This window comes from Moschus berezovskii, chromosome 7 (genome assembly GCF_049115385.1).
Source record: "Moschus berezovskii isolate FMDL1 chromosome 7, NW_MosBer_1.0, whole genome shotgun sequence".
NCBI lineage: Eukaryota > Metazoa > Chordata > Mammalia > Artiodactyla > Moschidae > Moschus > Moschus berezovskii.
In genome coordinates this window covers 104,906,681-104,923,678 of record NC_142466.1, presented here as the reverse complement: position 1 = coordinate 104,923,678, position 16,998 = coordinate 104,906,681, and positions in this window count along the sequence as shown.

Genomic DNA, 16,998 nt, shown 5'->3' with positions numbered 1-16,998 from the left:
CACTGGATAAAAAGCTGCATGTTGCCTCGGTGGAATGGGTGTCCCTTGGTTTGTACTTCTTTCTTAATTGCATCATGAACTTGGATTATATCCTGAAGATCTGGGGAAGGGCAAAGGCTGTTATGCAGTTTATAAAGTATTTTTTCATGTTCTAGTGGTTCTATTCCAAAAGAAGTAAGAAGGGAAAAATGCAAGAAATGGTATGCTGCCTTAAAATTCTGTAGCGGAACACAAGAACATGGAGTGGCTATGCTCTTAAAAGTTTACTTTTTTAGAAAAAAGAAAGAAAAGTCTTTAAGAAGCAGTAAGCATTTTTATCTTATCAAAGTCTGATATGCAAATGAGAAATCACTTCCTTTTCCTAACAAAAATAACAATCATAATTTCTTATCATATTCCAGGCAGTGTGGTAAGTATGTTACATTCATTATCTCCTCAACCCAATGGGACCGATATTACTGTTCCTTTTCTTAGAGATGAGGAAGAGGCGACTTGGAGAAGTTATGGACATACCGTTCATAAGTGGCAGAACCAGGGTGTAAACACATTCTGAGGCCCTAAAGCCAGAACACGTGCTCTTAGTCTTGACTGCCACCTCCCAGAAACTGTACTGGCAGATCCCATACATATGTGGGAGCTGAATTATGGAAGGAAAAGAAAAAAGTCCCACAAGGGAGGAATTATAACTCTAAATTCTCAGATAAGGAGATTCAAGTTCAAAATTCTTTGACTTCTCCACGGCCACACAATTAGTCAGGGGAGGAGGTGTCAAGATTCAGAGGCAGAACTTTGATTTGGTGCCAAGCAAGGGCTGTTTCTTTCTTCACACCTGGCATTGTATCTCTTGATGAGAAAAGAACTGGATTAGTGCAGTTCCTTCATAGGAAGATATCGTTGAATTGTACGAAGACTTACAGCAAGTGGGACCACCCCACTTGCTGCCAAAATACGCATTTACTCAGTCACCAGCCAATATTTATAGAGCATCTAGAATGTCAGGCATTGTCAACTACCTTGGAGTACAGGATGAGCACAGAGTAAAAGGTAGGTCTCTATCTCATGGTACTTTCCAGGTCTCCAAAATACCTTCATTTCCAGAGACACTTTCCCAATATTGATGGAAAAAGGCATCTATCTCTCAATCTCAGTGATTTCCTACTGACTTTCCCCCTGAAACCCCCATTGCCTTGACATAGTCTAGCTGCTTTGACGAAGAAGGCAATGACAAGCCACTCCAGTACTCTTGCCTAGAAAATTGCATGGACAGAGGAGCCTGGTGGGCTGCAGTCCATGGGGTCGCTACTAGTTGGACACGACTGAGCGACTTCACTTTCACTTTTCACTTTCACACATTGGAGAAGGAAATGGCAACCCACTCCAGTGTTCTTGCCTGGAGAATCCCAGGGATGGTGGAGCCTGGTCGGCTGCCGTCTCTGGGATCGCACGGAGTCGGACACTACTGAAGCGACTTAGCAGCAGCAGCAGCTGCTGCTTTGAGGGGAATGCTATAGAGCTGTAATCACAATTTAGCTTGTGCATGCTAAATTGCTTCAGTCATGTCCAACTCTGTGCATCCCTATGAACGGTAGACTGCCTGGGTCCTCTGTCCATGGGCTTCTCCAGGCTAGAGTACTGGAGTGGGTTGCCATGTCCTCCTCTAAGTAATCTTGACTATTATGCAAACACATTAGACCCCTCCTTTACTAGCGTGGATTAGCAGCTCGTCCTGAGTAACTCTGGCTGTGGTCAATGCCAAGCAGCAATCTCAGAGCACAGACATGTGCCTTGATGTCATCCTGAGTACAGACACCTGCACAGCAAGTCTCTTCGGAACTTCCTTGGGATGGTCTGCATTAGACCAGATGGTTTTCTGAGCCCTGTGGATGGACTGCCTATAGGAATCTTTGGCATTTCTGCAGCCTGGAAGAGCCACCAAAGGGAGAGTCCTCAGAGTGGTGATGAGAGGGCATCTGGTTTGTCTTCCCTGAATGCAGGGAAGGACTGGAAAGAAGCAATCAGATGAGATGGTTTGGCCATTAGCAGTTTCCAGCTGACTTTGCCAGGCCCAGAGAACTATGACCTAACCTCAGCTTCAAGGAGACTACAAACAAATGTAAACAATCAGTTTCCAAGGCCAGCATCCAACTCCTGGTGTCTTGGTCCCCCTCTGCATCGTAATGTATATCTCAGTATCCTGGTAACTGCTGGGAAAGGCTCTCAGCTGCGATGACCAGTACCGACTGTGATCTCAACAGAAGGCAAGGTCCACACGTGCACCTCTTTCACAGTTAACAAGATCCCGCTGTTTCCAGTACCTCACGCCATACCATAATAATATGGAAAGGCCAGTTTTGCTGTTCTCACGTCACAAATGAAAAAAACTGAAGTGCAGAGTTAGCAGAGCAACTGGGACTAGACACCAGGTCTAGCAACTAACGGAATGATTCTCCATCCTTTGCTTGATGATAAAATGAGATGATTAATATGATAGTAAGAACTTCCTTGAAAATTTCTGATATAGGTTGCATATGCATACTATATAAATAAATTAATAAGTGTATACATAATACTTTTGAGGTGGTGGTAGTGGTAAAGAACCCAACGGCCAATGCAAGAGATGAAAGAGACAAGATCTTCCCAACCCAGGGATTGAACCCAGGTCTCCTGCACTTCAGGTGGATTCTTTACCATCTGAGCCACCAGAGAAGCCCAAGAATACTGGAGTGGGTAGCCTATCCCTTCTCCAGGGGATCGTCTCAAGCCAAGGATTGAACCCAGGTCTCCTGTATTGCAGGCAAATTCTTTACCAGCAGAGCTACCAGGGAAGCTGATATAAATAAATTAATAAATACTTCCTAGGTGACACTAGTGGTAAAGAACCACCTGGAAATGCAGGAGATGGAACAGATGAGTTTGATCCCTGGGTTTGGAAGATCCCCTGGAGGAGGGCCTGGCAACCCACACCAGTATTCTTGCCTGGAGAATACCATGGACAGAGGAGCCTGGTGGGCTACAGTCCATAGGGTCACAAAGAGTTGGACACGACTGAAGCGACTTAGCACGCTGACATACATACATAATACATACATACATATGGCATTTAGCCTTTTACTTGGCACAAAGTACTCCCTCAGTAAGAAATACCTTTTTTTGTTTGTTTTGTTTAAAGTAAGGCAGCATAGCAGAATTGTTGACCTATGATTTATGCAGTCAGGTGAACTTAGAATGATATCATGACCCTAGCCAGGTTATTTAACCTCTCCAGGTATGTACTAGTTTCTTTATCTGAAAATGGGAAAATAATTAAAATAAAAAACTTCCTCAGGTTTGAATGAGAGTTGTATAGCTAAAAGATAGGAATTTTCTCCCTAACCATCCTTTTGGTAACGCAGTGTTGAGGGGAACTCTGGTTCCTATTTTGGCTATGTACATGATGCCTGAAAGATGGAAGAATGTACTCAATTCTTAAGTTCATAACTGTTCTATGAGATGTTACGATGAAAATATTCACATTCACAAACAGGAAACCCTCTGTCATCATGCTAAGCGTGAACATTGTACTATTTTGTAAAGATCCCGGTGGTCTCAGACTTTCCTAGTCTCCCACTCTCATTGGTCAGTTCCGTGACATCTATGTCTCATCCCATCACAGATCCTGGCGCTTCTAAGGATGCCGTGTACATTCTTGGCATTTGTGAGACTTGCCACAGCATGTCCCACTTCCCCAGGCTCTGGGATGATCACCTTTGCTCACTTTGGAGGCCCAGTTGTGTCTCCTTCTCCAGCCCAGACACTAACTTCCGTCAGTAAGTTCCTCAAACAAATGCCTGGAGGTGGAAGTAGGCAGGAGGGCAGGCCTACGACACAAAGGCCTTTAAGAAGTCTGTTAAGAGGAGGGAAATTTTCTCCAGATGCCTTTTTCCAACCTCCTATCAAATGGAAACACAAATTAACATCCCAATATGTTTTCCAGCTGATTAAAATAAAAATAATGAAGAGGAGGAGGAAAACGGGAGAAGGAAAGAGAAAGAGAAATAATATATGTAGTGTCAAGTACAGTATCGCATATCATAAAACACTTAGTAAATGGTGGTATAACTGCTGCGGTATTGCAGTTTTATGTTACTGGGACAGCCTTGTAATACTTTAGCACTTTCTCTCTGTGCTTTGCTAAAATAGGGGCTTCAGGGAGAAAAGTGATATAGCAAAAGCACTTTGTCAGATGGACAATGACCAGATTCTCCAAAATGAATAGAAATGAGGTCATGAAATCTCATCTGAGCCTTTTCTCGCTAACCTCCCTTTACTTTCCTAATGTAGTTTGGCTTGGCTCAAGAAAGGGGATTTGGCATTCATTGATGTTGGGCAATATCATCTATGTAAGTATCATAAATAAAATGTGAGCAAATCCAAACCAGCAGTACTTTAAAGGAATACTGCACTCTGACTAGGCAGGATTCACTTTAGAAATGCAAGGATGGTTCAATACTGAAAATGTTGATAACTGCATTACATCATTCATCAGATGGTATAAGAGAAAAAAACCATGATCATCTTGATGAAATTTACCATACTGTCCTTATCAAAGTTGAAATAATACAGAAGAAGTAGAAGGATAATTCTTACATGGTAAAGAATACAAGAAGTCAAATTGAACATCAGGTGCATTACATCAAACTTAGGAACAAAACACAGACGTCCACTATTATCTCTTATGATTTAACATTGTTCTAGAAATATATTGGAGAAGGAAATGGCAACCCACTCCAGTATTCTTGCCTGGAGAATCCCAGGGACAGAGGAGCCTAGTGGGCTGCTGTCTATGGGGTCGCACGGAGTTGGGCATGACTGAAGCGACTTAGCAGCAGCAGCAGCAGAAATATATCAGTGAAATAAAGTACAAAGAGGCAAATTTATTATAAAGGAGATTCAAAAATCAATGATTAAATTCTGCTTCTTAACCCCAAAAGAAAAAATAAACACAAAAACTAAGCAGTTATTAGAGTTTAGAAAAATTACTTGTGCTCAGTTGCTTCAGTCATGTCCAGCTCTCTGTGACTATGAACTGTCACCCACCAGGCTCCGCTGTCCATGAGGTTCTCCAGACAATACTGGAGTGGACTGCCATTCCCTTTCCAGGAGATCTTCCCGACACAGGGATTGAACCCATGTCTCTTGAGTCTGCTGCATTGCAGACAGATTCTTTCCCTGCTGAGCCACCAAATAAATATATACAAGTGAATATATTAAAATCAATAACTTGTCTATATAACTATAGTAGATAATTGAAATACTAATAGGAAAAAGGGTAAATTAATTTTATAAACTAAATGATGTAAACCATCTAAAAATAGATTTAATATACTATAAACAAAAAATAGGTCAATATTTGTAGAGACCTAAATGTAAGAGCGATAATTTTATAACCCTTAGGAAAAATATAGGAATATATTTAAATTGCAGTGTGTTAGGAAAAATCTTTTCATATAGTAACCAAAAGCACAAATAGCAGTAAGTTGAAAATATAGAATAATTGGACTTGATCAAAATTTAAAACTTTTGTACTTCAAAGAACATTATCAGCAAAGTGAACATAACCCACAAATATGAAGAACATAGTTATAATTCATACATCTGACAAAGGATTTGTAACTAGAATGTATGAAAAACTCTTACAACTCAATAGTAAAATGAAAACCCAGTTTTAAAATGGACAGATGATCTGAATAGACATTTCTGTAAAGAAGCTATACAAATAATCAATAAGCACATGGAAAAATGCTCAATGTAATCAGCAATTGGGGATATGCAAATCAAAACCATAATGAAATATCACTTCCACGCCCACCAAGATGGTGATGTATGAGAACTAATTACTCAATTACCATATCAGGGAAATGTCAACAAATAATGCTTAGCTCAGTATATGTCTAAAAATGATATTTCAAGAAATAGCATACATTTTTCTTTCTAATATTTCATTGTTAGGGTACAGGAATGCAAGAAATTTCTGGGTATTAAATCTTCATCCTGCAACTTTACCAGATTAATTGATTAGTTCTAATAGTTTTCTGGTGGCATCTTTTGGCTTTTCTAGGTATATGATTATGTCATCTCCAAACGCACAGCACAGTTTTCTGTAGTAGGGACTCCATTAAAAATATATGCATGAACTTGCAAGAATTTCTCGACCACAAGTCCGTTTCTAGGAACTGTGTTCAGTGCAAAGGGGAAGAGACGTGAAATGAAGGAAAGAGGCAGCATTTGTCCTCAGGCTTGAAGTTGGTATGATTTTGATACTTATCCCTAGGAGAAATCTCTAGGGATGACATGAGAAAAGGCGCAGAGGTGAGAAAGAGCAACTGAGTTGAGAGATCAGGAAATAGTTCCAATTGGCTGAAGGTGAGAGGTTGGATTGAAAGAATTGCAAGAGTCCTTGAGTGGCAGACCACAAAACTGGACTAAATGTGACCTGCAGGAGACAGCCTTTCTACATTTGAGTGCAAAACTGGGACAGGAATCAGAGTGAGACTTTGTGAAGATCATTTTGACTTCCATGTTGAAGGACGGATTAGAGTGGAGAGGGCCTTGAGCAAGTAGAACAATTAAGGGGTTATCATATAAGTCCATGGCTGGTGCAACCAACCAAGACGAAAGGTGGGTCCACAGAATGTTATGCTTCACAGAGATCAAAGAGAATAGAGCCTCTCAGTACAGCCAGTGGGCAATTACGGTGACATGCCAAATACATAGATTGATGAGGTCCAACAGGAAGTTGATTAGAAGATCCCCAAAACCCTCCTTAAATAAAAGATTCACCCTGCAGTCCTACTCCTCTCAGTTTTGCTAGATTACATATATACTATTTACATTAAAAGGTAAATTATAAGCCAGAACTTTCCCTTGGCAATATGATTCAGTAAAATAATACCCTTTGGACAGACAAGTCCTAGCTCTGACTCTCAATAATGTCATGAGTTAGGGTGAATTGCTTAAATAAACCTGAGCATCAGTTTCCATTTCACTAAAGCAGGCATAATAACATTTACTGTTTAGGATTACAGTCCATGGGAACACAAAGAGTGGGACATGACTGAGTGCACACACACACACACACACACACACACACACACACATACTACTGCACTGTTCAGTTTGATTCAGTTCAGTCGCTCTGTCGTGTCTGACTCTTTGCGATGCCATGAACTGCAGCACGCCAGGCCTCCCTGGCCCTCACCAACTCCCAGAGCCCACCCAAACCCATTTCTATTGTGTTGGTGATGCCATCCAACCATCTCATCCTCTGTCGTCCCCTTCTCCTCCGGCCCTCAATCTTTCCTAGCATCAGGGTCTTTTCAAATGAGTCAGCTCTCCGCATCAGGTGGCCAAAGTATTGGAGTTTCAGCTTCAACATGAGTCCTTCCAATGAACACCCAGGATTTATCTCCTTTAGAATGGACTGGTTGGATCTCCTTGCAGTCCAAGGGACTCTCAACATTCTTCTCCAACACCACAGTTCAAAAGCATCAGTTCTTCAGCCCTCAGCTGTCTTCACAGTCCAACTCTCACATCCATACATGACCACTGGAAAAACCATAGCTTTGACTAGATGGACCTTGGTTGGCAAAGTAATGTCTCTGCTTTTTAATATGCTGTCTAGATTGGTCATAACTTTCTTTCCAAGGAGTAAGCATCTTTTAACTTCATGGCTGCAGTTACCATCTGCAGTGATTTTGAAGCCCAGAAAATGCAGAACAGAGTGGTCCTTGACAGACAATATGGCAATGAGTCAGGGCAAAAAGCAGAACAGGGCCCTGGTGAACGTTAGTTACCAGAATGGCATCTGCCATTCAACAAACATTTATTGAGCTGTTCTCTGGGCTGCTGTGTTCTCTCCTGTCATCTCGCCAAATCCTCTGTTACCCTGTGAATAGGCATTATCCCCTAGTTGCTGGGCTTCACAGGTGGCGCTAGTGGTTAAAAAACCCACCGGCCAATGCAAGAGACGTAAGAGATGCCGATTCGATCTCTGGGTCGGGAAGACCCCCTGGAGGAGGGCATGGCAACCCACTCTAGTGTTCTTGCCTGGACAGAGGCAGTATTCACCATGGACAGAGGAGCCTGGTGGGCTACAGTCCATGGGGTCTCAGGGAGTCAGACATGACTGAGTGACTATCATGTTCACACCTAGTTCCATAGGTGAGGAAAAACCCCGAGATGTTAGGCAACCCTCTGGGAGACCCCCCAGCTAGTAACTGCGTGAGGAAGAATTTGAACTAGTGTCTCCAGGTAAGTTGTTTCTTCCATGTCATAGCAACATCTGCTTCAAGCAGGCAGGGTATTAATGGATCCTTTGGAGTAGGAAATGGCAACCCACTCGAGTGTTCTTGTCTGGAAAATCCCATGGACAGAGGAGCCTGGTAGGCTGCAGTCCATGGGGTCACTACGAGTCATACATGACTGAGCGACTTCACTTTCACTTTTCACTTTCACACATTGGAGAAAGAAATGGCAACCCACTCCAGTGTTCTTGCCTGGAGAATCCCAGGGACGGGGGAGCCTGGTGGGCTGCCGTCTATGGGGTCGCACAGAGTCGGACATGACTGAAGCGACTTAGCAGCAGCCAGTATTCTTGTCTGGAAAATCCCATGGACAGAGGAACCTAACAGGTTATAGTCCATGGGTTGCAAAGAGTTGGACACAGCTGAGCACACACACACACACACACACACACACACACACTCCTATGGTTACCTAAGAAGATCTCAAGTTGAAGAGGATGATATTTGACATCTGAGGTTTGTGTTTTTTTAAGGACAGTATTTCCCCAGCACTAAATGTGTATTCATAAATCCTGCAGTGATGTACTAAACACTTCCCGTGTGCCTGGCATCATGTTTAGTGCTAGAAATACAGAGAAGGGGACATGGCCTCAACACAGCTTGGAGAAGAGCAGAGGATGTATCTAACCAGTGTCAGTACAATGTGGGTAAACACGAGTGCAACTGTCAGCTGCTTCACCAGACTGGCTCTCCAGCCACCCATGAAGCCTTCAGCTTACAATGTCAGCTCTACCCTGCCTACTTGGCAATTTTGTTCATAATTGAGGAGATGGTACAATAGCAAGTTAGCTCTGAGAGGGTTCCTGCCACTGGTCACTGCCAACAATGACTGGTATCTAGTGAGCCTGGCTGCAGCCGTTAGGCAGCTCTGTGTCCCTGGGATGCTTAAAGCACACCCCCGTCAAGGACAGCCAATGCCCACTGATACCCCAGGCAATACCCCCACTCCTGAGTTCCATTTCTCGCTTGGACAAATGCCAAGTCTGAGACCTTAGACATCTTGCCTGGGGTCTCAAGGACGTGTCTCTTTCCAGTTGCCTTCTTTCTGAAGCCTGGGCTCTTCCCACCACCCTAGACCTCTTATCGATAAATGGAGATACTGCCTAAACCAGGCAGAGCTGGAGTCAACCATGCAGGTTGGAGGAAAGAGGGCACCTGGCTCAGAGCTCACCTCTGCAGACTCTGCCTGTACGTAGCTCTCAGTGTAAGCGCAGCTCAAGCCCAGAACAGGGCTCACAGTCAGGTGCCCCTTTAAGGTGGCGAATGACACAAAATCGGGCAGCCTCCCCTACAAAGGACTTGTGAAAAGATCCTCAGGGAAGTGAGGAAGGTCCAGGAACTGGCAGCCGCTCTGTAGGCCTCAGAGAGAACAGTGCCCATGATGCCTGATGGGCCAAGAAACAGCAGCAGCCTGAATTTTGTCCTCCCTAGGAACGGTCTTTGGGTTCCCTGTGCTGACGTCCCCTCTTCCAGCACTGCCCTTCTGTTTCTCTTCTAGCTTCAGCTGTTTCTCCCTTTCCTCACAGCTTTCTGCATTATTTCTGCTCTTTTGCTCTGAATTTTCTCTAAGTGTCGTATTCACAACTTCTCTAGAGAGATCCTGATTGTGTCCCTTTGTCAGCATATAATATAAAATATTCCTATAGGGCAGAAGTGCAAGCCAGATTCCCAGGGCTCCTGCTCATTACCTGATGTCTAGAGTCCAGCCAGAGAGTGACTCTGATCTAGTTAGGTATCAGTGTCGTAGGGAGGTTACAGGGCACAGAACATAAACAGTTATACCCAAGGCACCATAGCACCATAGGCACTTTAACATCAATCCCCCACATTCATCCGCATCATTCACATCTCATCAAAGATTAGCCCTATCTCACCTTTTTGTCAGTTACCCAGCCAAGGGATCCCAAAGAATCACTGAGATCCCGGCATGCCTTGCAGTCTGGCCCAGTTAAATGACCACAAGATCATTCACATGAAGTAGTCCCCTCTTTGTTGTGGGAGGGACCCAGTGCTAAGAGACAGAAGATGCCGTCTGGCTTTTGTCAATTACTGCCCTTCTTTCTGGTTCATCAGGATCCCAATTTCCTGTTTTTTTCACCAAGTTTTTTGTCCATCTCTTACAAAGAAACAAACCTGATTTCTCATGAACTCATTTAGTCTTGGCTTCAATTGTTTTCCCAAGTAACTCACTCCACATGTGTATCCCTCTTGCCTGATTCAGCTCTCCTGGAGGATCTATTTGTTCTTCAGCAAACATTACGTAGCTCAACCAACAAGCCCAGTGCTGCCCTGGGATCTGGAAGTACTCGATTGCCAGCCTCATCAAAAGCATTTTCATTCCAGGCAGCACCGCCATGTACTTAGCATTTACTACGAGGCAGACACCAGGACAGGCACCTTCCAACCATGCGGTGTCTAATCTGTGTAATCCTAACACAGTGACTCTGGGAAGCAGTTGCTCTTATGTCTCCATTTCATGGAGAGAAAATTGAGTCTTAGAGAAGTTGAACGAAATTAATTAGATCAACTTGAGCTTTTGGAATTTCCAGGTGACCCACAAGTGGAGATGGTAGACTGCCCTATAGCTGGAATCTGCTTATTGATCTGAGTATGATCTGAGTGCTTTTTCTATACCAACTTCTATTCAGAAGCTACAACACGGTTTCTTCCATAACAATAAATAAGGTCACAAGGTTCTCCGTGGCCCCTGCCACCTAAGCAGCAGCACATACAGTACCAACACAGGCCATGTGAGTGAACACGCTAAATCTTCTTTGTCCTTTTTATAATCCCGTGGAAATAATGCTCCATATTTGTCTGGCACCTCATAGATTGTCCTGCTCTTATGATTAGATTGTCTTTACATATTTTGTATCTTTACCACAGTAACCGTGTGTGCTCCTTAGGGACAGATACCATTATCTCCATTAATTGCTTCCCTGAATTTATGGACATATCTGTTGCTTCATTAATTCAATGAATTTTTATTAACTTCCCTGTTTCAAGCCTCCAGGCTAATCAATAGAGGCACACGATGTGAATAAAACTTATCTAACTTTCAAGAAGGCAATGGCAAGCCACTCCAGTACTCTTGCCTAGAAAATCCCATGGATGGAGGAGCCTGGTAGGATGCGGTCCATGGGGTCGCTAAGGGTCGGACACGACTGAGCGACTTCACTTTCACTTTTTACTTTCACACATTGGAGAAGGAAATGGCAACCCACTCCAGTGTTCTTGCCTAGAGAATCCCAGGGAAGGGGGAGTCTGGTGGGCTTCCGTCTATGGGGTCACACAGAGTCGGACACGACTGAAGTGACTTAGCAGCAGCAGCAACTTTCAAGAAGCGCAGTCTAGGGTACTTTTTCTACCCCCTTCTGATGTCTATGTCAGAAGCTTTATCTCCTTTATACTTTAATAAAACTTTATTACACAAAAGCTCTGAGCGGTCAAGCCTCGTTTCTGGCTCCGGATTGAATTCTTCTCCTCCGGAGGCCAAGAATCCTGGTGTCTTTGTGTGATTCAAGAAGCGCAGTCTACCAGTGGGTGTGTGCGTGCTCAGTTGCTAAGTCATGTCCGACTCTTTCAACCGCACTGACTATAGCCCACCAGGCTCCACTGTCCATGGGATTTCCCAAGCAAGCATATAATTTTCTCCTCCAGGGGATCTTCCTGACCCAGGGATTAAACTTGCATCTCCTGTGTCTCCTGTACTGGCAGAGGGAATCCTTACCACTGAGTCCCCTGGGAACCCCGCTACCGATCGATACAGTTCCCCAAAGAGGCAAGAACTTCTAGAGTGATGAGTGTTCTCACTAAAGAGCAGTAACTGAGACAGCAAGGAGCTGTGCCTTTGTGATTAGGATGGTTTCAGGAAGAAGGAGAATCAGAGACACATGGGATGCCTGGATGTTAGGGTAAGGGGTCTGGACTTTATCCTGAGGGTTATAGACATAGTCTCAGAGCAGTGAGAGAAGTTGTCTGAGCTGGAGGGAGTCACTATTGCATTCTTGTCCTTTCATAAAGGAACAAAGTAATCCAGAAAATCCTCCAGGATGCACAGGCTGGAGGATCTATGGGAGCAAGAGCATGGATTGTCAGAACAGTCAGATGAGCAGGAGAGGAAAACAACATTTAGGGAGTCTTCTATGAGCTAGTGTGCTTCATCAATTGTCATGATTTTAATTCCATGTTAGAAATAAGGGGGCTTCCCTGGTGGCTCAGATGGTAAAGAGTCTGCCTGCAATGAAGGAGATCCTGATTCAATCCCTGGGTCAGGAAGACCCCCTGGAGAAGGGAATGGATGCCCACTCCAGTATTCTTGCCTGGAGAATCCCAAAGACAGAGAAGCCTGGTGGGCTACAGGCTGTGGGGCTGAAAAGAGTTGGACATAATTGAGCAACTAACACTTTCACTTTTTCACTAGAAATAAGGAGAGATCCAGGAAACCTGGTTTCAGGCCTGAGTCTCAGTTCTGGTCATGAGACCTTAGGCAAATTTCTTTACTGCTCTCTGAACCAGTTTATCCTCGGTGAAACAAGGAGAGAACTGGGGCTTAAGAAAAGTAGTACCTGAAACATGGCATCTGGTATTCTAAAGACTGTACACATGCAAGGCTGTTTGTTTGCTTGCTTGCTTGGTTAGGGAATGCTGACCCCAAACCTCAGAGCATCCCGTGGCTCATTGTAAAATAAGAAAGCTGACAGTGTACCGAAATGAGGCATGAAGGGGTAGGCGAGAGGAATAAGAAATGGGCCTGAGTTACAGGTGAGATTCTGATCCCTACTCGTGTTGTGAATAGGCTATATCTCAAAGATATTTGGGCTTCCATATATGAGATATATGGGAGATATGAAATATATCTCATATCTTACACATACACACAGATATTGGCTTCCCAGGTGGTGCTAGTGGTAAAAAACCTGCCTGCCAGTGCAAGAGACATAAGAGATGTGGGTTTGATCCCTGGGTTGGGAAGAGCCCCCGGAGGAGACAGCATGACCCACTCCAGTATTCTAGACTAGAGAATCCCATGGACAGAGGAGCCTTGTGGGCTGTGGTCTATAGGGTCGCAAAGAGTCAGACACTACTGAAGCGACTTTATTCACACACGCATACAGAGGTATATGGGTATCTCTCTTTATTGTGGTCAGATTCTCCAGTTATGAAAAGAGTCTGTCCAGAAGTGTCTGTGAGTCTTTTAGATGGGGGAGAAGGTAGTAGTTCTGTAGAGGTAAGTGGAGGAGAAAAAAAAGAAGTCCTATGCATGCACACATTCCTTGCTCCTGGCCCAGCTCCATTTGTATGATTTTGAAATTTCTTTCTGTTTCCGGAAGACAGGGAGTTTCTTAGTAAAGTCTTCCAGGAAAGCTGAGGTCTCATTTTCTCTCCACTTGGGAAAGGGAAAACCCCTGTTCCATTTCAAAGAAAATATGAACCCCTTCCACCTTTTCAATTCCCTGTTTGAATGAGCAGCATCCCCAGGTGGCCAGCCCTGCCCCCCTCCCCAGCTGGTGTCCTAGCAACCATTCCAATCCTCTGTCTCCCTTGTCTCCCACATCCAGTCTCCAAGTCCCCTGCATCCCACCGCCCTGCCCGTTCTCCTAGACGGCACCTGCCCTCTCTTCTCACCCCACGTGATGTGGTTTCCTCCCTCTCTATTTTTACCTGGCTCATCACAACAGCTACCCAGGTGGACTCCCTTTCCCGTCTCCCCTTTCCACACACTCATACCGCCACAGAGAGCTCACAATCACTCCGCGTGCCCCATCCCACACGTGCAGCCCACCTTTCACTCCAGCCACTGCTGGAGGGGTATGAGGTACTGTTCTCAGCATCACACGGGGGCCTCCTCACTCAGGCTGGGGTTTCTCTCATGTTACGATCCTTGGGGACCTGCTCAGCACCCATGCTTGGGCACGCCTGAACCAGCAAGGAAGTTTACATCTCACAGAACAGTCCTTAACCAAGAGCAGCGGGAAGCAGGTGGATCAGTGACCCCATTTGCCAGACAGCTTTGAAGCACCTTCTATGAGCTCCTTACAAAGACTATGTAAGAGAAGGGTCTTCATGATCCTGAGGACATCGGTCAGGGTGGAGGAAACAGGCCCTGGGAAGATCAGGAGCTCCCGATGCTGGAAGGTATTTCTGCAGGACTCACACGATAGTGGAATTATTCACATGTTCTCTTCCTCAACATACCTAAGAGCTTTAGGGGGTCAGGGATGTAGTCTTAACACATCACTGTGATCCTCTCAAACCTGAGCCCAGTGTGGATTCCAGCACATCCCTCCAAAACGCTGGATTCCAAGCCTTCTTGCTGCTTCTATAGCTTCTGTCTTTCCCTTTCTGTAACATAATGAGTTTTTCTTGTGGTCTTGCTATAAGTAATTTAATCCTCAAATAAGCATATGAGCTTTTGTTGTCAAAGCTCGAACATCCGGCACTGTGTAATGGCCTTCGGGTGTTTTCTGAGAGCCCCTAAGAGTCTCCAGGGCAGGGTCCTTGTCTGCTTTGCTTCAGCAGCCTCCTGCCCAGGGCTGGGCAGGGAGGAGAAGTGAGGGCAGGGCAGCTGGGACAGACCTGTTAGGTGTGGTGGTCTGATGTTTTCCCCAGCGGGGCCTGGGGCCTGTGTCAGCCTCAGGGCTGACCTTCACATCTAGGACCTGCTTTGGGATCTGGCTTCTCCCAGGAGCCCAGGTTTATAAACAAAAAAAACAAATGGAGCAAATAAAAGCATCATCTCACTGGTGGGAGGGGGAGGGGCAGAGGCAGCAGGAGCTCAGCCCAACCTGAACCAAGGGTGCATGGGGTGAGGACCACTGCTTGGGTCAGGGGTGCCTTCACTGGCATCCCCACCCCCACCTTCTCCTGCCAACTGACCATAACGAACATCTGCCACCTCCCAGGCATCTAGGTGGCACCTCTGAATCCCCACAGCAGGCACAGGGCAGCTGCTCAGCTTGATAAACGGAGCTGTTGAATTAGGTACCATATATCCATCATCTCATTTAACCCCCATAAATTGCCTGCGAGATCAGGTTTACCAGCCCCACTTCACATATGAAGGCTGAAGCCCAGAAAGTTAAGTAATATGCTGAGAATCAGGAGCAAAAAATGTGGAAAGAATCTGGGCTTGTCTCCAGGTTATTTGCCCCTCACTTCTGAGCTTGTCCCAGTCCACCCCATCCAGAAGGTGTGACAGCCTCAGAGTGGATGGAGAACTGCTCAATTTCCCTTCTCTCTGCCAGGGACATTTGTAAGGATGGAAGGGGAGACCATTAAGAAGGAAAGCCAGTTTGTGTTTTCTTTTTTATTTTTTTGGCTGTGTTGGGTCTTCATTGCTGCACATGGGCTTTCTCTAGTTGCAACAACTGAGGGCTATTCTCTAGTTGTGATGAACAGGTTTCTCATTGCAGTGGCTTCTCTTGTTGCAGAGCACAGGCTCTAGAGTGCATGCTCAGTAGTTGCGGCTCATGGGCTTAGTTGCCTTGCAGCATGTGGGACCTTCCCAGACCAGGGATTGAAGCGGTGTCCTCTGCACTGGCAGGTGGATTCTCAACCACTGGACCCCCAGGGAAATCCCAGCTTGTGTTTTCTTGTGCATTCCCTCTGTTGTTTAGCTACAACAGGAAGAGCAGTTACCTGGGTGTCAAGGAACCCCGGGTTCCTGTATGCGAGACAGCAAAAGAGACACAGAGGTATAGTCTTTTGGACTCTGTGGTTGAAGGCGAGGGTGGGATGATTTGAGAGAATAGCATTGAAACATGTATATTATCATATGTAAAATAGACCGCCAGTCCAGGTCCGATGCATGAGACAGGGTGCTCAGGGCTGGTGCACTGGGATGACCCTGAGGGATGGGATGGGGAGGGAAGTGGGAGGGGTTCAGGATGGGGAACACATGTACACCCATGGCTGATTCATCTCAATGTATGGCAAAACCACTACAATATTGTAAAGTAATTAGCCTCCAATTAAAATAAATAAATTAAAAAAAAATTCATCTATGTTACAGAAAAAAAAAAAAAAAAGGAACCCTGGGTTCAAAGGCGCCGAATCCTTGGCCACTAACATGTTCCACATACTTGGCAAGGGGCCTCCCCACTGTGGGCTGCAGCTCCTGTGATTAGGAGTGTGTTTGAGGTGAGCCCTGACCCCAGGCAGCCCACGTGGCTGTAATTTCCTGTCCCATATTAGGTGTTCCACATTTTAGAGGAATCTTCATCACTTTTACCTCTCCCGAACCATCCACAAACATAAAGTTTCCATCAACACCACGGGTTCCATCAACCCACAGAGCAAAACCCAGAGCTAAGCGAGGTTTAGCTAAGCAGTCTCCTGGCCCTGCCCATCCACATGAATTTTTCTTGCCTCCCAGTGACGTTGCAAAGATGAGGAGGCTCCAAGGAGAACTGTGCTCCATTCTCCTATTTTCCTCATGTGTTTCAGGCTCTGGCTCTCTTTAACATTTCATTCTCCAGACGTGATTCAGAGCAGAAGTTCCATTACATCTTGACATTTTCCACCCGGTCTGAAAGTCCTGCATGTGGGCCTACCCTGAGGCTCTCTTGCTGTTTGTTCAGTAACTAATTAGCACTGGTAGAGGAACAAGTGTAGTTTCAAGGTTGTTGCCAAGACCAACAGCATCCAATTCTAC